At 46.2% G+C, this 23,890-nt stretch overlaps 1 protein-coding gene across 3 annotated transcripts in view; it reads right to left on the bottom strand.

Annotated features, from left to right (window-relative positions):
- Positions 1 to 21,874, bottom strand: part of RFTN1 (raftlin, lipid raft linker 1) — a 172,620-nt gene extending 150,746 nt beyond the window's left edge. The window contains exon 1 of one of the 3 annotated variants that reach the window (XM_038765466.1): positions 21,763 to 21,874. The gene's annotated coding sequence lies outside the window, so the exon portion shown is untranslated. Of the gene's footprint in view, positions 1 to 2,677; positions 2,728 to 13,437; positions 13,567 to 21,762 lie in introns of those variants that run through there. The other 2 variants (XM_038765460.1, XM_038765453.1) reach the window with 2 other exon arrangements.
- Positions 21,875 to 23,890: the final 2,016 nt, after the last annotated feature.

Raw genomic sequence — 23,890 nt, 5'->3', positions numbered from 1 at the left:
TTTTATTCATTCGATATACTTCAGAGTGAGATATTTTCCTTTTATGCATTAAAGACTGAGAATACTCAACATTTTCCTACTCTCTGGAGTACAGGCGCTCCCATTAAAGGCAATAATTCACAAAAATATTAAGTGGCCAAGAATATCTCAAACAGAGCTACACAGTGACTGCTTCCTTTTAGAGATAAGCATTTCCCTTCCCTTAATCCATTCACAAGGCAACTAGCTTCCTGAGGCCATTTGGCAAGCAAAAGGAAAATAAACCAAAAGAGTTAGGTAATGTGACCAGCTGGCTGAGGCTTCTTAACCAAAAGTAAACTGAGGAAAACAGCATTGGTTAGGCTGTCACCTTAATATGTGAACATCAGCACAAGGGAAACCATTTGCTTATACAATTTGCATGAATTGGGCTGATATATGCCCGCTGCGGGAATATACACACTCTCTGCTCCAAGAGTCAACCTGTGGGCCACTCAACCCCCTCCGCATCCATTTAGAATGAAAATGGATGTCACCCACACTCCGCTTATGCGAGATGGGCCCTGCCTAGAGATGCTGGCTTTGTCTAGGGGCTAAACCCTCAAGTATCAGGAGAGGCAGTGGTGTTGTGGGTCTCACCGAAAAGTAAACCTGATCTTGCAGGTTTCATAAAACATATCACTTAAAGAGTTAAATGATGGCTATTTGGCTGCTTCTGCTCCACACTCTCTCGTGATTGCAGGACTTCCTGTATCCCTGAATATTCCCTGCCCTTCCGAAAGTTCTGTCCCAACGGTAAGTCCAATCGGAGGCCTTCTGGAGCCCAGGGCCCTAGGGAACCAGCTCCTCCCTGTAATGCTGGAAGGATGCATCCACGCAGGACATCAGGGGACAGGGGCATGCTTCTGCAATCAAGTCATTGAGGCCCCAGGCAGATCTCCTCCTTTCCCTCTCATTGCCCATGGTAGCAGTTTCCCTGGATTTTTCCTGGGGCAGAAAGCCAAGGCCCCCTTAGCACATGAAACCAGGGCTGTTTGGAATCAGATTAGGTGCATGAAGCGGAGGGGAGGAGGAAGAGTCAAGCATAGAGTATTTTTTCTCCCCACCTTCCTTTCCCCTTCAGGTCAGTGGAGTTATTCAGTGGTTAATATCAAAGATGGAGATGAAGGGCAGATGAAAATGAGTTACTCTTCCTTGGCTTCCTTCTGCTGCTGCTTTGCCTTCCAATGAAACCATATTTCAGAACAAGAGAGGGAAGCCCCTTCAGAAAGCCTAGAAAGTCTGAGGGAAAGCAAGCCCAAGGAGCCATGCCCACACTCCTTTCCTTCCCTTCCACTAACTCCTTCTCCCGGGACTCTCACAAAGTTACACTAGGCATCAAAATAGAGACCTGAATCTTTGGGCTGCTTGGGTGAACACTGGAGAGCTGGCATCCTGAAACCCATTCAGTGATTAGTCCTTGTAGCTCTCTGCAGGTGTGCGACTGAGTTCCTATCTATTGAAATCCCCAAGACACAATCACGTCAAAATTACAGTTATACACAAGTGTGAAGGAAAGGGCAAAAATGTTTGCAACCGACGTTAGCAGCCAGCAAAGAGAAAACTTGCCATAAACGTTTTAACTGCAGTAAAGCAATCATGACTGGTAGCCCATTAAGTTGTCAGTGACTTCAGTTCTGCACCCATGTTCCCAAGCTCCTCCTCCTCTACCCACTGTAGGCACTGCCCTCAGATGCTACTGAAAATAATAATGCTGTGCTTAAGCTGGCTGGCTTTAAAAGATGTCATGTAGTTTATATGTGTCAAGCCCTAATTTGATTATGCTACATTTGCAGTAGATATTTATGTTTGATATATGTTGGGTAGGGACCATCTCTATATGTTGCCAACTTGTACTTTCCAAGCGCTTAGTACACTACTCTGCACACAGTAAGTGCTCAATACGATTGAATGTTCAAATATTCAAGTATGAATATACTTGATTTAAGGTATTTCGGAACTTAATGTGTCCATTTATGTACAATAACAAGGAAATTTATATTCTAGGAGAAGATACAACCAAGCTTTTAGCTAAATGGCAACAATGACACCATGGCTTTGAACATTGCCAATTATCTGCAAGAGGATTCTTGCCACTGTGGGAAGAGTTCACAGGCCCAGGGTGGCTTCTCCCTACTACTACCCATTACTGCTTTCCCGTTACCAAGTCAATTCCAGTTCAGTCACGGATTTCCCCTCACCACGACCTCACATGCTTTCTACGACCCAGAGAAGGTGCAACAGCGTGGTCCTTTAGCGGGGGGGGAGAAGGGGGGCGGCACAGAGGAAGGTCAGTGTAAGCTTCCAGCTACCTCACATTTGGCTAGCTAAGGTTGGGGATGAATGCTCAGCAGTTTAAATTTAGCTTGCAGGTCCCCTGATAGCTTTGGAACCATTTCTGAGGTTCCCAAGTGCTGCTAAAAAGGGGCTGCGGGGGTAGGAGGGAAAGAGGAGGGCCATGAGGCTTGCAGTAATGCCAAGGGCCATGCCTATCCCGCCTGTTCCAGGAGTCTTCTAGTTCCAGGCCTCCACCTTCCCCTGGAAGTTCAGCTTGGCTTGGCGGGGACACAGGAAATCCAGAGAGAACAATATTCCACAGGTTTCCAAAATAGATCAGAATCTCCAGACCTCCCCACACCCTTCCAGGAGTCTCCCAGACCTGGAAGAAGTCCATTCCCCTGTCTTAGGCACCTTCAGCAGCTTATAGGAAGTCAGTGAGGTCCTGGAAACCAGTCACCAACCCGAGTTTGGGGTACAATATCCATTTCAGCAGCACTTCACCATGCCTGATGCAAAGAAGTGCAGAAGAAAGTTTAAGCATCCCCTGGGCAGGTGGAACCAGCTGCTAGTCCACTCTCCCCTGTTGGGTGGGGAACAATTCTCCTCCCAATTCCCTCCCCCCAACCCACACCACTGCCCATTGTCATAGGTGAGAGTTTACATCTATGCTGAATAGAGTAGTTTGCTATGCCATCCTACACTGGCATCCTTGGATGGTAAAAAGTTGCTTCACCTTCCTCACCTTTCTTCTGTCCTCTCCCTCTCCACAGCCCCAGCAGTGGGAGCCACAAGTCCGGGAAGGGCACAGGAGCCATGATAAATAGAAATGTTAAACACCTGAGGTTGGAGGAAGGGCAGTTTTAGCCAGTGGCAGGGAGTGGGTGGACTTATCCAGTCACCCCCAGTGACCTCAGAGGGGGACATGGCAAGTTTACTTTAAGAAAAAAAGTTTCTCTGCTCTCATTCATTCATTCATTCATTGAACCTGTTCTCTCCTCCTTCCACTCACCACCTCCTCCCACAGAAAACTCATTTATGCCAAGTTTTTAGCCTTCACTTTTTCAAAAAGCTCTTGCAATCCTGCCTTTTCCATGATGTTTTCCCTAATTTCTTCTTCAAGGTTTCAACTCCAGCCAACAGCTCTTACCATAGCACAAAAAACTCACATTGATGCTAAGCTAATATATACCCTTTGAAAGTGCAACTGCAGTTGAATCTTATGACAGTAAAATTTACAATTGCATGTATGTTTGTTATTCTGTTTTCATGTGCTTGTCTGTTATGATCTCCTGAAAAAGGAAGCTTCCAGAGACAGAGACTGTTAAATTTTCTTTTGTACAATACTCAAAACACTGGTATGTATGTCAGTGCTCAATAAATACTATTTGATGATGCACAGGTGTCAGCAGTAATTACGATAATTCTAAGTTAAAAAAGGCATATCTAAGAGGATCACAAAGCATAGAAAGATGAATTCTTATTAAAATGACTACATACGTGAAAAAGATTTATGGTCACCAATTCACTTAGTCACTAATTCATGTTACATTTTAATTTCTAGCTGAGGAAGGTTAATAAAAATATGGTAAGTGTTTTTATCAACTCTAAATTTCCAAACCCAAATTAGCTTAAGAATGAGCCTTCAGTAGTAACACACCAATTACACATTTGAAGCAAACTACAAAAATGATTTTAAACCAATGCCTTCAGCCAGCAAAAACGATACTCAAAGAAAACTTGCCATAAATGCTAACTGTATTAAGCAATCCTGATTGATAACCACATCTAGTCAGTTTGCAAAGTTGTTTTTGCTTTATCTTAATTTCATTTCAAAACGCTGAACTCGATTATCTTCTCAGCCACACAGTATAACTCAGGAAGCATGACCCCGGTCTAGATGATCCTTATTAACTGGAAGAGCATGCCTGAAAATTGTGTCAGTCAGTCAGGAGCTTTTCTAAAAATTTCCAACCCTTGTTAGGAAGCTCTATACCGGAGGCTGGGAAAAAGGCTTAGGTCCGGCACTGGGGGTGGGATGAATTTGAGGCAGAGGTAAGAGTGTCATCAGGACAACTGCAACCTCTCTCCTTCTCCCTCACTTTGCACTGTGGAGAGATGTGGAATGGGGCACGAGGAGAGAGGAGCAGGCAAGTGACGGGAACTTGAACCCTCCGATGGTGTTGGCACAGCCCCTTTTCCAGCCCCAAGGCCACCTTTTTTCTTCTAAGTCTTGCCTGTCACTGCCTTACACAGTCCCTTCTCTTCTGGGCCTGAGTTCCTGCTCCTGAAGCCCCTTTCTCCAGCCACCAGGAAGCACTGCCTATTGACAAGGAGTCCCTAACCAGGCCAGACTGGTCTGCAGATGGGCTGGCAACTCAAAGGGCCACAGTTGTGCAGCTCTAGGGACTCTGCACAACACCAAAGACACACCACGAATACGCCAGCAATTACAGAATCATGGAACACGAGAACCAGGGGAAAGCATTTAACATGCAATTTAAAAACCTTTCCTCCTTTCCTGGGGATACCAGGCAGAAGGCATGTAAGCAGGGTGTGAGCTGACAAAAACTTTGCCAGCTTGCTGATCTGCCATAGAACTTCTGGTAAACAGCAAAGGGAATTGCTGGTCACCTGATGTGAGGCCCAAGGGTCTTCCCAGCTGCATAACAGCAGAGAGTGAGTTTATTACATAGTGTGCCCTTACCTTAAATGGGGTGCAGCGGTCCAGAATCCCTTCCTGCTTTTGAGGTAAAATGGGAACCTAACAAGGGTTGGAAATTTTTAGAAAAGCTGTGACATTAATTTGTAAGCTGAGAGAGTGGGTGGGGACTAAGAGACTTGTGCCAGTAAACTTTTACTGACTGGAGGGGAAGAAACTCCCAAAGAGGAGAGGTGTGTGCAGTTTAGCCAAATGGCAAGCAGGACCCCCAACCAAAAGAGACTTTTTCACTACAAGAAACACTACAATTTCATTTTGATCTTCCCCCATTCCTCAAGAGGGTTAATGAGTTTTTAAAAAGGAACGAAAATATAACTGGGATTGATTTTTCTACCTTCAAGTGATGCAAGTGATTCCCACTACTGTTCCTGACTCCATCAAGCTATCACTGAAAATGTTTCAGCTCTTCTGTAAACGGAGACTTTAGAAATGAACTAAAGCGCTTGTATGTGAGGGATTGCTGCCTTGATTGGCCCTCCATTTACACTGGCCAAGACCAATCAAAGGCCAATCAGTGCCTCTTAGCAGCCAGCCCCATGGTGAAGCATTGTAGTGGAGTTGAGGAGGGTGCGGGGGAAGTGGTTGGGGGTTCGGGGAACTGGAAGAAAATAACCTCGAGCAGGGGAAAACCAGGTCTTCCTCCAACTGCAAGTTGGCAGGGAGCTGCCATTCATAGTAGTGATACCCCCAGTGCTGCCTCTCCCTGTCCTTAGTCTGCTGAAGCAGACTTTTCTTCCTTTACACCAGAAAAGCACAGAGTTGGAGAAATTCATTCAATCATATTTACTGAGCACTTACTGTGTGCAGAGCAATGTACTAAGCGCTTGAGAAGTACAAGTTGGAAACATATAGAGACGGTCCCTACCCAACGGTGGGCTCACAGTCTAGAAGTACATTTTGAAAGACTGACCTAACGTTTTAGTGTGAAATCAGCAAGTGAGAATTTTCAAGTGGTAGCAACCCCTCACCCCAAAACATTTTTGAGGAAGGAGGTATAAAAAAATATCTGCAGTGGAGCAACAAAAGTATACCCTATTGCAGGACCAGGAAGGATCTGTCCATTATAAATGACCAATAATTCGGTACGGGGAAAAAAATTCCAGGAATAAAGTTATTCACATCAAAAACCTGCTGAGAGGTGAAAGGGTGTATATGCAACACAAGTGGATGTAAGAAGAATATTTGGCAAAGTTTATTTCCTTATAAATTAAATTCCATCTCATAGCCATTTTCTTTTCCTTTAAGCTGAAACAAACTACTGAACACTACCAAAACTCAAACTTGAACTGTTGGTGATTTCTTTTGAAGTGAAAGGTTGTGCTACATTACTAATAATTAAGTATCACTATATTAGCCCTCATGCCCTGGGCTTAAAGAAGCACAGAGTGCAAACCTAACGAAAAAAAAAATCAGGCAGTAAGCCCAACACTAATTTGAATAAACTCTTTCTTTTATGTTTTCTTATTATTCTTATGGCAATGTACTTTACCTTTTTGTGGAACTTTAAGGGGAAATGTGAGTTTGGGGGAAACTCGGTTTCTGCTACCCATAAGTGCTTGTGTCTGAGCCCACTGTTGGGTAGGGACTGTCTCTATATGTTGCCAACTTGTACTTCCCAAGCGCTTAGTACAGTGCTCTGCACACAGTAAGCGCTCAATAAATACGATTGATTGATTGATTCTTCTCTAATGCTACTGCAGGGGGGAGGAAGTGGACACTCCTCCTGAGTGAGGATTAACTGGCTTGGGTAGGTGGAACTAATCAATCATTTGTATTTACTGAGCACTTACCGTAGGAAGAGCACTGTACTAACCTCTTGGGAGAGTACAACAGAGTTGCCTTACATATTCCCTGACCATGAGCTTACAGTCTGGAGCGGGAGATGGGCGCTAACAAATAAATACAGATATGTACAGAAGTGCTGTAGGGCTGAGGGAGGGAGGGGTGAAAAAAGGGTGAAAATCTAAATGCAGGGGTGACGTAGAAGGGCATGGGAGAAGAGGAAACTAGAGTTTAATTAGGGAAAACCCCTTGGAGGTGTGCCTTCAATAAGGCTGTGAAGGTGGAGAGAGTAATTGTTTGTCATATGAAGAGGAAGGGTGTTCCAGGCCAGCAACAAGATGTGGGTGAGTAGTTGGCAGCGAGACAGACAAGACTGAGGTACAGTGAGTAACTTGCAGTCAGTGAAAGTCTTCTGTAACCCTGAAGTTGCAGGAGCTACAACAACCCCAAGTTGGCCATCTTGGTGCAGGAGGCATCACTGAGACCCGAGAGGGGCCCCAGATCAGAGGGGCCGAAAAGCCACACCTTTATTACCAGGCTTTGGGCTGCTCCAAACAGACTTCACCTTCCCCAACCCTAGACCAGCTTGGAGTTGGCAGTCGGGGAGACCCGCTCTGGGTCTCTAGAGTGGAAGCAGCATGGCTCAGTGGAAAGAGCCCGGGCTTTGGAGTCAGAGGTCATGGGTTCAAATCCCGGCTCCACCCCTTGTCAGCTGTGTGACTTTGGGCAAGTCACTTCACTTCTCTGGGCCTCAGTGACCTCATCTGTAAAATGGGGATGAAGATTGTGAGCCCCTCGTGGGACAACCTGTTCACCTTGTAACCTCCCCAGCCTTAGAACAGTGCTTTGCACATAGTAAGCGCTTTATAAATGCCATCATCATTATTATTGCCAACTTGTACTTCCCAAGTGCTTAGTACAATGCTCTGCACACAGTAAGCGCTCAATACGACTGACTGACTGATTGATTGGGTCTGCGGCGACTTCGAAGCCCAAGACTCCCAGGTCAGTTCTAGGACCTCCCTGGAGGTATCACTCTGCCCCAAGGCATCTTAATGTCCAGAAGGAAAGGGACACCCCACCCACTGAACTCCTCCCCAGTGATAAGTTCCCAGGTGCCAAATGATTCTGGCATTGACACCCTCAGGGCAGCCTTGAGGTCCCAAAAGCCTCAGGATACCTGGTTGAGAGGGTCAGCAATAACCCTACAACTTGGCAGCACCAATTAGTCTTTGCAGAACTGTCACCATTTGGACATTTGAATAGTGGCTAGGGTAGGTTTAGGGAGGCATAAAAAACTGTTAGCATGAACTGTAATACCATCCGCCCTGTTGCCAAAGCCCGCTAACCTAGTATTGATCTTGACTCCTGCGTCTTGCAACTCTTATATTCAGCCTGTCGTTTTTTCCTCCTCAATCCTCCCCTTCCACTCCATCCAGCCAGCCACTACCTTAGACCCACTGATCAAAGTTAAGCACTTACTAGCTGCAGAGTACTGGATTAAGCTCTTGGGAAAGTACTTGGTTACAGTCCAAAGTGGGAGACAGACAATAACTTCTTCTAGCCTCTCCAGGCTATACTTCCCTCTGCTGCCTAAAATCATTTTCCTAAAATGTCATTCTGCATTTCTCACTCCATTCCTCAGAAGCCTCCAGTGGTTATCCTTTCCTCTCCACATCAAGCGGAAATTCCTAAGTACTGGCTTTAAGACACTCCATGAGCTCTCTCGGGTAGATCAATCTTCTCCCACTTCACCCCAATTCACATTCTTCTTTTCTCCCAAGCTAACCTTTTCACACTCACCCTCCTCTGACCTTCTTCCTGCTTGGAACTTCTTCCTGCTCAAGTTTCCAGGCCACAGCTCTCGCATCTTCAAAGCTCTCTTGTAATCCCATCTCCTCCAAGAGCCTTTTCCCAATTTGGGGAAAACTACCACCTCAGCTTTTAGACACTCACAGCCAGGAGTTTACACGCTCTACTATTTAGGCGTTTACTTTTCACATACCCATCTTTCCATTCTCTTTTTCCTCCTATCAATCAATCAATCGTATTTATTTAGCGCTTACTGTGTGCAGAGCACTGGACTAAGCGCTTGGGAAGTACAAGTTGGCAACATAGAGACGGTCCCTACCCAACAGTGGGCTCACAGTCTAGAAGGGGGAGACAGAGTACAAAACCAAACATAGTAACAAAATAAAATAAATAAATAAAATAAATAGAATAGAATAGATATGTACAAGTAAAATAAGAGATTGAACCAGCAGGGTAGCAGTCCCCCCCCTCCTATCTGTAAATGACTTTGTGACTGTCTCCTCCAATAGATTGTGAACTCCTGGAGAGCAAGGGTTCAGGTCTTTAAGTACAAATATCTTTTCCCAGTAGCTACTCAAGTCAACAGTAGTGCTGGTGGCCAAAGTTCCTCTTCAGAAGGCTCAAATTTAATGTCAAATCCCCATCATTTTAGCAGGGGTAACTATAATCATCATCATTATCATCAATCGTATTTATTGAGCGCTTACTATGTGCAGAGCACTGTACTAAGCGCTTGGGAAGTACAAATTGGCAACACATAGAGACAGTCCCTACCCAACAGTGGGCTCACAGTCTAAAAGGGGGAGACAGAGAACAAAACCAAACATACTAACAAAATAAAATAAATAGAATAGATATGTACAAATAAAATAAATAAATAAATAAATAAGAGTAAAAAATATGTACAATATGTATAATCATTCTTGACATAACAGAACAGAGTCAGTAGGAAGAGAAGGTATCTGACGGTTTTAGAGTCATTTAAAGGGTATAGTGTTCCCACCCTCATTTTCAATATGACAGGGACTGGTAACAGAATTTTTTGTAATAACTCAGACTGGCTCAATTTAAAACAAAGTACTAGCTCTTTCTCCTTGTTGTCAGCCAAGGCTCATTGCTCTCATAAATCTCCTTCTTTGGAGACCTTTAAAAGTTCTCCACCCTTTTCTCTACAATAGTTTAATTGGGCCTTGCTTGGAAGCAGGGGTGCACTAGAGCAGGGTCTTTTGAACTGTTTTATTTCGGATGGGGGTGATGAACTATCAAGGAAGTGGCAGACACCAACTTTTAATCTTGAACAATGGGGTGAACTTGGGGCACAGCTCCAGGGAACAATGGCAGTAGTAGGAGACCTTCAGGGGTCAATAAAGACGCATACTGTAAGCCAGTTGCCCTCAGCAATGGTACCCGAAGTGAGAGACCACACCTAAAGAGAGACTGTCACATCGAGCCAGAGACCCAGAGAGGTGACAGACGGAAAGGCAGGAGCAGATAGAGACACACAGAAACCCAAAGAGTCATTTATTTACCTGGGCTACTACTCTGGGAAGCCAATCTGCCAGGCTCTGGGGTGTGGGAGTCCATACCTGCCACAGTCTAGTTTGTCTAGCAGGAGCTGAGGATGTCCTTAACTCCAAGATGGGGCAAAATATTCCTCTCCCGCTCCATCTAGGGCAGACCCCGACCCACCTCTGCCAACAGAAGGATGGCAAGGAGCTTGGTCAACGACTGGGGTGGCAGGGAAATCAAAGAGCCTGCAGCCCCGCACCCAGCATAAGCACAGTGGGCCAGTCATTACTGCAGCACATACACAACATAGCCCTCTGTCATCCCACAGTGACACACGGCCATGCCACCCCCTCTACCATTAGGGAAGCAGCCCTGGCCTCCAAGAACCCTCTCCCTCACACACCCCAGGAGGATCTGGGGAAAATGACATAAGCCTAACACTGACCTGCTCTTCCAACAGCTCTGGCTTCCAGCTGGCATACTAACAGGTGAAGCAAACTACTCTGATTGGGCTTTCTCTCTCTCTCTCTCTTCCTCTTCTCCACCCCCACCCCCCCACAAGTCTTTTTTTATTGTATGCTCCCAAGTCCCTTATACAGTGTTCTGCCCTGAGTAAGAACTAAGTAAATGCTGACAACAATGTTGGGATGGCACTGGGCCTGGTCTTGAACCCTGGGAAGCCCTATGGTGGGGAGAACAGCTGGCAGATCCATAATGGAGAACCAAATAGACATTTACAAGGACAGAGCTAACTCATTACAGCAGTCTTTTTAAGCAGAGACAGAGACTTACCAGTAAACAAGAAGGCCAACAAATTTCTCTCGTACTCTCTCAGTAAAGCAAACACTACAGCTTGGAGCCAGGATAAGGGATATGGGTGAGCCCCTGAGTTCCTCATTCTATTCACTGATTGACGGGCACTGAGATAGATGGCTTTGCAAGTCTCTATATGCTCTATGAATCTCTGGTTCAGTGAGTCTCCCGATGCTCAAAATCAAAGGGAGACTAGACCCCTTCCTTCCTCTTGTCCCCCTCTCCATCCCCCCATCTTACCTCCTTCCCTTCCCCACAGCACCTGTATATATGTTTGTACATATTTATTACTCTATTTATTTATTTATTTTACTTATACATATCTATTCTATTTATTTTATTTTGTTAGTATGTTTGGTTTTGTTCTCTGTCTCCCCCTTTTAGACTGTGAGCCCACCGTTGGGTAGGGACTGTCTCTATATGTTGCCAACTTGTACTTCCCAAGCGCTTAGTACAGTGCTCTGCACACAGTAAGCACTCAATAAATACGACTGATGATGATGACTAGATCCAGCAGGATCCTGCCTACCTTCTGCTTTGTTTCCAAGTAAGGCTGGAAAAAACATAAGAGGAAATCGAAGGAGTTTTGTAATGTGAGCAAAAGGCAGCCTGTGGTACCCAGGCAAAGTGCAGTACTGTAGAAGGTTGTAGACTATACATAGATATACATTTGACCATCTCTATATGTTGCCGACTTACTTCACAAGTGATTAGTACAGTGCTCTGCACACAGTAAGTGCTCAATAAATACAGAGTGGCTCAGTGGAAAGAACACGGGCTTTGGAGTCAGAGGTCACGGGTTCAAATCCCAGCTCTGCCAATTGTCAGCAGTGTGATTTTGGGCAAGTCATTTAATAATAATAATAGTAATAATAATAGCATTTATTAAGCACTTACTATGTGCAAAGCACTGTTCTAAGCGCTGGGGAGGTTACAAGGAGATCAGGTTGTCCCACGGGGGGCTCACAGTCTTAATCCCCATTTTACAGATGAGGGAACTGAGGCACAGAGAAGTGACTTGCCCAAAGTCACACAGCTGACAATTGGCAGAGCAGGGATTCGAACCCATGACCCCTGACTCCAAAGCCTGAGCTCTTTCCACTGAGCCACGCTGCTTCTCTTCTCTTAACTTCTCTGGGCCTCAGTTACCTCATCCGTGAAATGGGGATTAAAACTGTGAGCCCCCCGTGGGACAACCTGATCACCTCGTAACCTCCCCAGCGCTTAGAACAGTGCTTTGCACATAGTAAGCGCTTAATAAATGCCATTAAAAAAATACGATCAAATGAATGAATAACAGGGAAAAAAATTATCAAGCTTCAAATCTACAACAATGAATTAACTGGGTAATTGCTTAACTATCCCCCTCAATTAGCCTAGGCTGACATACATGCTGCGCACTTTCCCTTCAATCATGCACGCGGGTTCAGTCATAAAATATAATCTGATTTGGCCTCCAGTTAGCCTCCCCAAAGGCAAGCAGAGTTCCCTGAGGCCAAAACAAAAGTGTCCAACCCGGTGCAACAACATGGCATTTAAATCCATCAATCAATCATATTTATTGAGCGCTTACTGTGTGCAGAGCACTGTACTAAGCGCTTGGGAAGTACAAGTTGGCAACATATGGAGACAGTCCCTACCCAACAGTGGGGAATTTAACTTCCTTAGTGGGATTTAGGTGTGCATCCTCTATCTGAACTTTGGAAAACTACACTGAACCTGAGAGCTACCACCTGAGGAAAACACTAGGTAAGGGGTCGCCTAATAGCAGCACACCCACTAGACCACTCTTCCTAAAAGCTGGGGCCTGGGCAGAGCTGGGCACGACACTCGGTGTGTAATAACTCAAAACAGCTGTAATGATTTCGAAAGACGCTCCCGCCTCCATTTCCCAGACTAATAATAATGATGGCATTTGTTAAGCGCTTACTATGTGCCAAGGGCTGTTTTATGTCTCCCCCTTTTAGACTGTGAGCCTGCTGTTGGGTAGGGACCGTCTCTATGTGTTGCTGACTTGTACTGCCCAAGCGCTTAGTACAGTGCTCTGCACACAGTAAGCACTCGATAAATATGATTGATTGATTGATAAATAGGGGGGAATGGGACCAGTCAGGAGCAGAGGGTGGAAGAGGAAGATTGAAACCCCCACCTCCACCCCCGACCCTGCTGACCCGTGCCCACCCACGGCCCCCCCTGGATGCCCCAGGGAGGCTTCCCGAAAGGAGGCAGGGATGCGGGAAGGGTGAGCCAACAAACTTCTTGAAATAATCAATCATATTTATTGAGCGCTTACTGTGTGCAGAGCACTGTACTAAGCGCTTGGGAAGTCCAAGTTGGCAACATATAGAGACAGTCCCTACCCAACAGTAGGCTCACAGTCTAAAAGGGGGAGGCAGAGAACAAAACCAAACCTACCAACAAAATAAAATAAATAGAAATAAAGAGGAATGGCCCCGAAATAGACCCCGGAGCGGCGGAAACCCGAGACTTGCCTGCAAACTCACCGTGTTGGGAGCTCGGGCAGGAGACAGGAGCTGTCGGGCGGTTAAGGGAAAGGCTCCGGACGGGAAAATCCCCGGAAGATCCCGTACTGGACGCCTCCGTGCCCCTTCCCTCCAACCCAAGCAGCGGTGGGGAGGGGGCCCGGCCTGACCTCTCAAATCGGGGTTTCTGGGGGTCCGCCCTCCTCCCGGACAAAGGCAGACCCGATCCACCAACTCTGAGAAGCAGCCTGACAAAAACCCGGGCTTGGGAATCACAGGACGTGGGTTCTAATCCCGGCTCCGCCCCTCGTCTGCTGTGCGACCTTGGGGAAGTCATTTGACTTCTCTGGGCCTCAGTTCCCTCACCTGGAAAATGGCGATGAATAATAATAGTTTTTACTAGAATTAGCGTGGCTCAGTGGAAAGGGCCCCGGCTTTGGAGTCAGAGGTCACGGGTTCAAATCCCGGCTCCGCCACTTGTCAGCTGGGTGGCTTTGGGCAAGTCACTTAATCAATCATATTTATTGAGCGCTTACTATGTGCAGAGCACTGTACTAAGCGCTTGGGAAGTACAAATTGGCAACATATAGAGACAGTCCCTACCCAACAGTGGGCTCACAGTCTAAAAGGGGGAGACAGAGAACAAAACCAAACATACCTCTCTGTGCCTCAGTTCCCTCATCTGTAAAAGGGGGGTTAAGACTGTGAGCCCCACGTGGGACAACCTGGTCACCTTGTAACCTCCCCAGCGCTTAGAACAGTGCTTTGCACATAGTAAGCGCTTAATAAATGCCATTATCATCATCATCAAGAATCAATCAATCAATCGTATTTATTGAGCGCTTACTGTGTGCAGAGCACTGTACTAAGCGCTTGGGAAGGACAAGTTGGCAACATATAGAGACAGTCCCTACCCAACAGTGGGCTTACAGTCTAGAAGGGGAGTCTAGAAGAAGCCTGTGAGCCCCACGTGGGACAACCTGATTACCTCGTATCTACCCCAGCGCTTAGAACAGTGCTCGGCACATAGTAAGCGCTTAACAGATATCATTATTATTATTATTGTTGTCTCCTCTGTGACCCTGGGCAAGTCACTTCACTTCTCTGCGCCTCAGGTCCCTCATCTGTAAAATGGGGATGGAGCCTGTGAGCCCCACGTAGGACAAACTGATGACCTCGTATCTACCTCGGCGCTTAGAACAGTACTGGGCACATACCAAGCAAGCGCTTAACAAATATCATCATCATCATCATTATCATTAATAATAATAATAATAATAACAACAATAATAACCCTCCCCTTATTCCTCCTCCTCCTCGTAGTGAAGACTTGGAAACAGGGGCAGCCACCCATTGTGGGCAGGAATTGTCTCTCTTTATGGCCGTATCAAACTTTCCAAGCGCTTAGTACAGCTCTCTGGAAGAGTAAGCGCTCAATAAATACGATTGAATGAATGAATGAATGAATTCCCCCCAAGTCCAAGGAGCGCTCAATAAATACGACTGAATGTATGAATTCCCCCCAAGTCCAAGGAGCGCTCAGTAAATACGATGGAATGAATTTCCCCCCAAGTCCAAGGAGTGCTCAGTAAATACGATTGAATGAATGAATGAATTCCCCCCCCAAGTCCAAGGAGTGCTCAGTAAATACGATTGAATGAATGAATGGATTTCCCCCAAGTCCAAGGAGCGCTCAATAAATACGACTGAATGATTGAATGAATTCCCCCCAAGTCCCCAAGTCCAAGGAGCTCTCAGTAAATACGATTGTATGAATGAATGAATTTCCCCCAAATCCAAGGAGAGCTCAATAAATACGACTGAATGATTGAATGAATTCCCCCCAAGTCCAAGGAGCACTCAATAAATACGACTGAATGATTGAATGAATTCCCCCCCAAGTCCAAGGAGCGCTCAATAAATACGACTGAATGAAGAATGAATCCCCCCCAAGTCAAAGAAGCGCTCAATAAATACGATTGAATGAGTGAATGAATTCCCAAGTCCAAGGAGCGCTCAGTAAATACGACTGACTGAATGAATTCCCCCCCAATTCCAAGGAGCGCTCAATAAATATGACTGAATGAAGAATGAATCCCCCCCAAGTCCAAGGAGCGCTCAGTAAATACAACTGAATGATTGAATGAACTCCCCCCAAGTCCAAGGAGCGCTCAGTATATACGACTGAATGAGGAATGAATCCCCCCCACCCCCGGTCCAAGGAGCGCTCAATAAATACGATTGAATGAAGAATGAATTCCCCCCCAAGTCCAAGGAGTGATCAGTAAATACGACTGAATGAAGAATGAATTACCCCCCCCCCAAGTCCAAGGAGAGCTCAATAAATACGACTGAATGATTGAATGAATTCCCCCCAAGTCCAAGGAGCGCTCAGTAAATACGACTGAATGATTGAATGAACTCCTCCCAAGTCCAAGGAGCACTCAATAAATACGACTGAATGAACAATGAGTTCCCCCCAAGTCCAAGGAGCACTCAGTAAATACGACTGAATGAATGAATAAATTCCCCCCCAAGTCCAAGGAGCGCTCAGTAAATACGACTGAATGAAGAATGAATCCCCCCTAAGTCCAAGGAGCGCTCAGTAAATACGATTGAATGATTGAATGAACTCCTCCCAAGTCCAAGGAGCGCTCAGTAAATACGACTGAATGAAGAATGAATCCCCCCAAGTCCAAGGAGCGCTCAATAAATACGACTGAATGAAGAATGAATCCCCCCAAGTCCAAGGAGCGCTCAGTAAATACGACTGAATGAAGAATGAATCCCCCCCAAGTCCAAGGAGCGCTCAATAAATACGACTGAATGAAGAATGAATCCCCCCAAGTCCAAGGAGCGCTCAATAAATACGACTGAATGATTGAATGAATTCCCCCAAGTCCAAGGAGGGATCAATAAATACAACTGAATGATTGAATGAACTCCTCCCAAGTCCAAGGAGCGCTCAGTATATACGACTGAATGAAGAATGAATCCCCCCCACCAAGTTCAAGGAGCGCTCAATAAATACGACTGAATGATTGAATGAATTCCCCCCCAAGTCCAAGGAGCGCTCAATAAATACGACTGAATGATTGAATGAACTCCCCCCAAGTCCAAGGAGCGCTCAGTATATACGACTGAATGAAGAATGAATCCCCCCACCCCGGTCCAAGGAGCGCTCAATAAATACGATTGAATGAAGAATGAATTCCCCCCAAGTCCAAGGAGCGCTCAGTAAATACGACTGAATGAAGAATGAATTCCCCCCCCCAGTCCAAGGAGCGCTCAGTAAGTACGACTGAATGAAGAATGAATCCCCCCCCACCAAGTCCAAGGAGCGCTCAATAAATATGATTGAATGACTGCATGAATCCCCCCCAAGTCCAAGGAGCGCTCAGTAAATATGACTGAAGAATGAATTCCCCCCCCCAGTCCAAGGAGCGTTCAGTAAATATGACCGAATGAAGAATGAATTCCCCCCCCCCCCAGTCCAAGGAGCGCTCAATAAATACGACTGAATGAAGAATGAATCCCCCCCCCCCAAGCCCAAGGAGCGCTCAGTAAATACGATTGAATGATTGAATGAATTCCCCCCAAGTCCAAGGAGCGCTCAATAAATACGACTGAATGATTGAATGAACTCCTCCCAAGTCCAAAGAGCGCTCAATAAATACGATTGAATGAATTTCCCCTAAATCGAAGGAGCGCTCAATAAATACGACTGAATGACTGAATGAATTCCCCCCAAGTCCAAGGAGCGCTCAATAAATACGACTGAATGATGAATCCCCCCGAAGTTCAAGGAGCGCTCAATAAATACGACTGAATGATTGAATGAATTCTCCCAAGTCCAAGGAGCGCTCAATAAATACGATTGAATGAACAATGAGTTCCCCCCAAGTCCAAGGAGCGCTCAGTAAATATGACTGAATTAATAAATAAATTCCCCCCCAAGTCCAAGGAGCGCTCAATAAATACGATTGAATGAAGAATGAATCCCCCCCAAGTCCAAGGAGCGCTCAATAAATACGACTGAATGAAGAATGAATCCCCCAAGTCCAAGGAGCGCTCAGTAAATACGACTGAATGAAGAATGAATTCCCCCCCCCCAGTCCAAGGAGCGCTCAATAAATACGACTGAATGATTGAATGAATTCCCCCCCAAGTCCAAGGAGCGCTCAATAAATACGACTGAATGATTGAATGAATTCCCCCCCAAGTCCAAGGAGCGCTCAATAAATACGACTGAATGACTGAATGAATCCCCCCCCACCAAGTCCAAGGAGCGCTCAATAAATACGACTGAATGAAGAATGAATTCCCCCCAAGTCCAAGGAGCGATCAGTAAATACGACTGAATGAAGAATGAATTCCCCCCCCACCAAGTCCAAGGAGAGCTCAATAAATACGACTGAATGATTGAATGAATTCCCAAGTCCAAGGAGCGCTCAGTAAATACGATTGAATGATTGAATGAACTCCCCCCAAGTCCAAGGAGCGCTCAGTATATACGACTGAATGAAGAATGAATCCCCCCCTCCCCCCGGTCCAAGGAGCGCTCAATAAATACGATTGAATGAAGAATGAATTCCCCCCAAGTCCAAGGAGCGCTCAGTAAATACGACTGAATGAAGAATGAATCCCCCCCCCCGTCCAAGGAGCGCTCAGTAAATACGACTGAAGAATGAATTCCCCCCCACCGTCCAAGGAGCGCTCAGTAAATACGACTGAATGAAGAATGAATTCCCCCCCCAGTCCAAGGAGCGTTCAGTAAATACGACTGAATGAAGAATGAATCCCCCCCCCCCCAAGTCCAAGGAGCGCTCAATAAATACGATTGAATGATTGAATGAATTCCCCCCCAAGTCCAAGGAGCGCTCAGTAAATACGATTGAATGATTGAATGAATCCCCCCCCAGTCCAAGGAGCGCTCAATAAATATGACTGAATGACTGAATGAATTCCCCCCAAGTCCAAGGAGCGCTCAATAAATACGACTGAATGATTGAATGAATCCCCCCCCAAGTCCAAGGAGCGCTCAATAAATATGACTGAATGACTGAATGAATTCCCCCCAAGTCCAAGGAGCGCTCAGTAAATACGACTGAATGAAGAATGAATCCCCCCCACCAAGTTCCAGGAGCGCTCAATAAATACGATTGAATGACTGAATGAATCCCCCAGCAAGTCCAAGGAGCGCTCAGTAAATACGACTGAATGAAGAATTAATCCCCCCCCCCCACCAAGTTCAAGGAGCGCTCAATAAATACGACTGAATGATTGAATGAACTCCTCCCAAGTCCAAGGAGCGCTCAGTAAATACGACTGAATGAAGAATGGATTTCCCCCCCCACCAAGTTCAAGGAGCGCTCAGTAAATACGACTGAATGAAGAATGAATTCCCCCCCCCCCAGTCCAAGGAGCGCTCAGTAAATACGACTGAATGATTGAATGAATTCCCCCCCAAGTCCAAGGAGCGCTCAGTAAATACGACTGAATGACTGAATGAATCCCCCCCACCAAGTTCAAGGAGCGCTCAATAAATACGATTGAATGACTGAATGAATCCCCCCCAGCAAGTCCAAGGAGCGCTCAGTAAATACGACTGAATGAAGAATGAATCCCCCCCCCAAGTCCAAGGAGCGCTCAGTAAGTACGACTGAATGAAGAATGAATCCCCCCCCCCCAAGTCCAAGGAGCGCTCAATAAATACGATTGAATGATTGAATGAATTCCCCAAGTCCAAGGAGCGCTCAGTAAATACGACTGAATGATTGAATGAATCCCCCCCCAGTCCAAGGAGCGCTCAATAAATATGACTGAATGACTGAATGAATTCCCCCCAAGTCCAAGGAGCGCTCAATAAATACGACTGAATGATTGAATGAATCCCCCCCCAGTCCAAGGAGCGCTCAATAAATATGACTGAATGACTGAATGAATTCCCCCCAAGTCCAAGGAGCGCTCAGTAAGTACGACTGAATGAAGAATGAATCCCCCCCACCAAGTTCAAGGAGCGCTCAGTAAATACGACTGAATGAAGAATGAATCCCCCCCAAGTCCAAGGAGCGCTCAGTAAATACGATTGAATGATTGAATGAATCCCCCCCCAAGTCCAAGGAGCGCTCAATAAATACGACTGAATGAAGAATGAATTCCCCCCCCCCAAGTCCAAGGAGCGCTCAATAAATACGATTGAATGATTGAATGAACTCCCCCCAAGTCCAAGGGGCGCTCAGTAAATACGACTGAATGAAGAATTAATTCCCCCCAAGTCCAAGGAGCGCTCAGTAAATACGACTGAATGAAGAATGAACCCCCCCCCCCCGCCAAGTCCAAGGAGCGCTCAGTAAATATGACTGAATTAATAAATAAATTCCCTCCCAAGTCCAAGGAGCGCTCAATAAATACGACTGAATGAAGAATGAATCCCCCCCCACCAAGTTCAAGGAACGCTCAATAAATACGACTGAATGAAGAATGAATCCCCCCCCAAGTCCAAGGAGCGCTCAATAAATACGATTGAATGATTGAATGAATTCCCCCCCAAGTCCAAGGAGCGCTCAGTAAATACGATTGAATGATTGAATGAATCCCCCCCCAGTCCAAGGAGCGCTCAATAAATATGACTGAATGACTGAATGAATTCCCCCCAAGTCCAAGGAGCGCTCAATAAATACGACTGAATGATTGAATGAATCCCCCCCCAAGTCCAAGGAGCGCTCAATAAATATGACTGAATGACTGAATGAATTCCCCCCAAGTCCAAGGAGCGCTCAGTAAATACGACTGAATGAAGAATGAATCCCCCCCACCAAGTTCCAGGAGCGCTCAATAAATACGATTGAATGACTGAATGAATCCCCCAGCAAGTCCAAGGAGCGCTCAGTAAATACGACTGAATGAAGAATTAATCCCCCCCCCACCAAGTTCAAGGAGCGCTCAATAAATACGACTGAATGATTGAATGAACTCCTCCCAAGTCCAAGGAGCGCTCAGTAAATACGACTGAATGAAGAATGAATTCCCCCCCCCCCAGTCCAAGGAGCGCTCAGTAAATACGACTGAATGATTGAATGAATTCCCCCCCAAGTCCAAGGAGCGCTCAGTAAATACGACTGAATGACTGAATGAATCCCCCCCACCAAGTTCAAGGAGCGCTCAATAAATACGATTGAATGACTGAATGAATCCCCCCCAGCAAGTCCAAGGAGCGCTCAGTAAATACGACTGAATGAAGAATGAATCCCCCCCCAAGTCCAAGGAGCGCTCAGTAAGTACGACTGAATGAAGAATGAATCCCCCCCACCAAGTTCAAGGAGCGCTCAATAAATACGATTGAATGAAGAATGAATCCCCCCGAAGTCCAAGGAGCGATCAGTAAATACGATTGAATGATTGAATGAACTCCTCCCAAGTCCAAGGAGCGCTCAATAAATACGACTGAATGATTGAATGAATCCCCCACCAAGTCCAAGGAGCGCTCAGTAAATACGACTGAATGATTGAATGAATTCCCCCCAAGTCCAAGGAGCGCTCAATAAATACGACTGAATGACTGAATGAATCCCCCCCCCAGTCCAAGGAGCGCTCAATAAATATGACTGAATGACTGAATGAATTCCCCCCAAGTCCAAGGAGCGCTCAGTAAATACGACTGAATGAAGAATGAATTACCCCCCACCAAGTCCAAGGAGCGCTCAATAAATACGACTGAATGACTGAATGAATCCCCCCCACCAAGTTCAAGGAGCGCTCAATAAATACGACTGAATGATTGAATGAACTCCTCCCAAGTCCAAGGAGCGCTCAGTAAATACGACTGAATGAAGAATGAATCCCCCCCAAGTCCAAGGAGCGCTCAGTAAATACGACTGAATGAAGAATGAATCCCCCCCCACCAAGTTCAAGGAGCGCTCAATAAATACGATTGAATGACTGAATGCATCCCCCACCAAGTCCAAGGAGCGCTCAATAAATACGATTGAATGACTGAATGAACTCCTCCCAAGTCCAAGGAGCGCTCAATAAATACGACTGAATGACTGAATGAATCCCCCCCACCAAGTCCAAGGAGCGCTCAATAAATACGACTGAATGACTGAATGAATCCCCCCCACCAAGTCCAAGGAGCGCTCAATAAATACGACTGAATGATTGAATGAACTCCTCCCAAGTCCAAGGAGCGCTCAGTAAATACGACTGAATGAAGAATGAATCCCCCCCCCACCAAGGAGCGCTCAATAAATACGACTGAATGATTGAATGAATCCCCCCCAAGTCCACGGAGCGCTCAGTAAATACGCGCGAATGAATTCCCCCCCAAGCCCCGGGCAGACTCACCTTCCTGGGCCGTGGCGGTCCGTCCCCGGCCCCCTTGAGCCCCCCGGCTGGGGCGGCAGCCGGTTGGAGCGCTCAGCCCAGCGCCCTGCCCCCGGTAGGCGCTCAGTACATAGGGCGCAACGAACTGAGCGCCGCGGGCGGGAGCTGAGCTCCCCGCGTGGACGGGCGGAGAAGTTGCGGGGGGCGGCCGCGGGGGGGCGCTGCCTCCCGCCTCGCCCCCTCGCCCCGCCGCTAGGGGGCGTTCCGCGCCGGGGGGCGCGCCCAGGCGCGCGCCCGGCCCCTCCTCGCGCTCGCTCCCGCGCGCCCACCTTTCGCAGCCCCCGCGGGCGACGCTGCCTTTCGTCCCGTGTGCAAACTTTGGGCCAGGAGGGGGCGCGCGCGCGTGCACGCGTGCGCGCCCCCGAGCCTGGAGCGCTGACGGCGGGGACGCGCGCGCGCGCGCGCGCGCTGGGGCACCGCCACTCTTGCCCATCAATCAATCAATCGTATTTATGGAGCGCTTACTGTGTGCAGAGCACTGGACTAAGCGCTTGGGAAGTCCAATTTGGCAACATATAGAAACGGTCCCTACCCAACGGTGGGCTCACAGTCTAGAAGGGGGAGACGGAGAACAAAACCAAACATACTAACAAAATGAAATAAATAGAATAGATAGGTACAAGTCAAATAAATAAATAAATGAATTGAGTAATAAATATCAATCAATCCATCAATCGTATTTATTGAGCGCTTACTGTGTGCAGAGCACTGGACTAAGCGCTTGGGAAGTCCAAGTTGGCAACATAGAGAGACGGTCCCTACCCAACGGTGGGCTCACAGTCTAAGAGGGGACGGAGAACAAAACCAAACTGATAACAAAATAAAATAAATAGAATAGATAGGTACAAGTCAAATAAATAAATAAATGAATTGAGTAATAAATATCAATCAATCCATCAATCGTATTTATTGAGCGCTTACTGTGTGCAGAGCACTGGACTAAGCGCTTGGGAAGTCCAAGTTGGCAACATAGAGAGACGGTCCCTACCCAACGGTGGGCTCACAGTCTAAGAGGGGACGGAGAACAAAACCAAACTGATAACAAAATAAAATAAATAGAATAGATAGGTACAAGTCAAATAAATAAATAAATGAATAGAGTAATAAATATCAATCAATCGATCAATCGTATTTATTGAGCGCTTACTGTGTGCAGAGCACTGGACTAAGCGCTTGGGAAGTCCAAGTTGGCAACATATAGAGACGGTCCCTACCCAACAGTGGGCTCACAGTCTAAGAGGGGACGGAGAACAAAACCAAACATACTAACAAAATAAAATAAATAGACCAAATAAAATAAATAGACAAAATATCAATCGTATTTATGGAGCGCTTACTGCGTGCAGAGCACTGGACTAAGCGCTTGGGAAGTCCAAGTTGGCAACATATAGAGACGGTCCCTACCCAACGGAGGGGCTCACAGTCTAGAAGGGGGAGACGGAGAACAAAACCAAACATCATCATCATCATCAATCGTATTTATTGAGCGCTTACTATGTGCAGAGCACTGTACTAAACGCTTGGGAAGTACAAATTGGCAACATCTAGAGACGGTCCCTACCCAACGGCGGGCTCACAGTCTAGAAGGGGGAGACAGAGAACAAAACCAAACATACTAACAAAATAAAATAAATGGCAAAATAAAATAAATAGACCAAATAAAATAAATAGACAAAATAGCAATCGTTTTTATGGAGTGCTTACAGCATGCAGAGCACTGGACTAAGCGCTTGGGAAGTCCAAGTTGGCAACATAGACGGTCCCTACCCAACAGTGGGCTCACAGTCTAAAAGGGGGAGATGGACAACAAAACCAAACATACTAACAAAATAAAATAAATGGCAAAATTAAATAAATAGACCAAATAAAATAGACAAAATATCCATCGTATTTGTTGAGCGCTTACTGCGTGCAGAGCACTGGACTAAGCGCTTGGGAAGTCCAAGTTGGCAACATATAGAGACAGTCCCTACCCAACAGCGGGCTCACAGTCTAGAAGGGGGAGACAGAGAACAAAACTAAACATACTAATAAAATAAAATAAATGGCAAAATAAATTAAATAGACCTAATAAAATAAATAGACAAAA

The sequence above is a fragment of the Tachyglossus aculeatus genome, chromosome 2 (assembly GCF_015852505.1).
Source record: "Tachyglossus aculeatus isolate mTacAcu1 chromosome 2, mTacAcu1.pri, whole genome shotgun sequence".
In the NCBI taxonomy this organism is placed as follows: Eukaryota; Metazoa; Chordata; class Mammalia; order Monotremata; family Tachyglossidae; genus Tachyglossus; species Tachyglossus aculeatus.
Note: the sequence above shows the minus strand (reverse complement) of the source record. Positions and strands in the feature narration are given on the sequence as shown.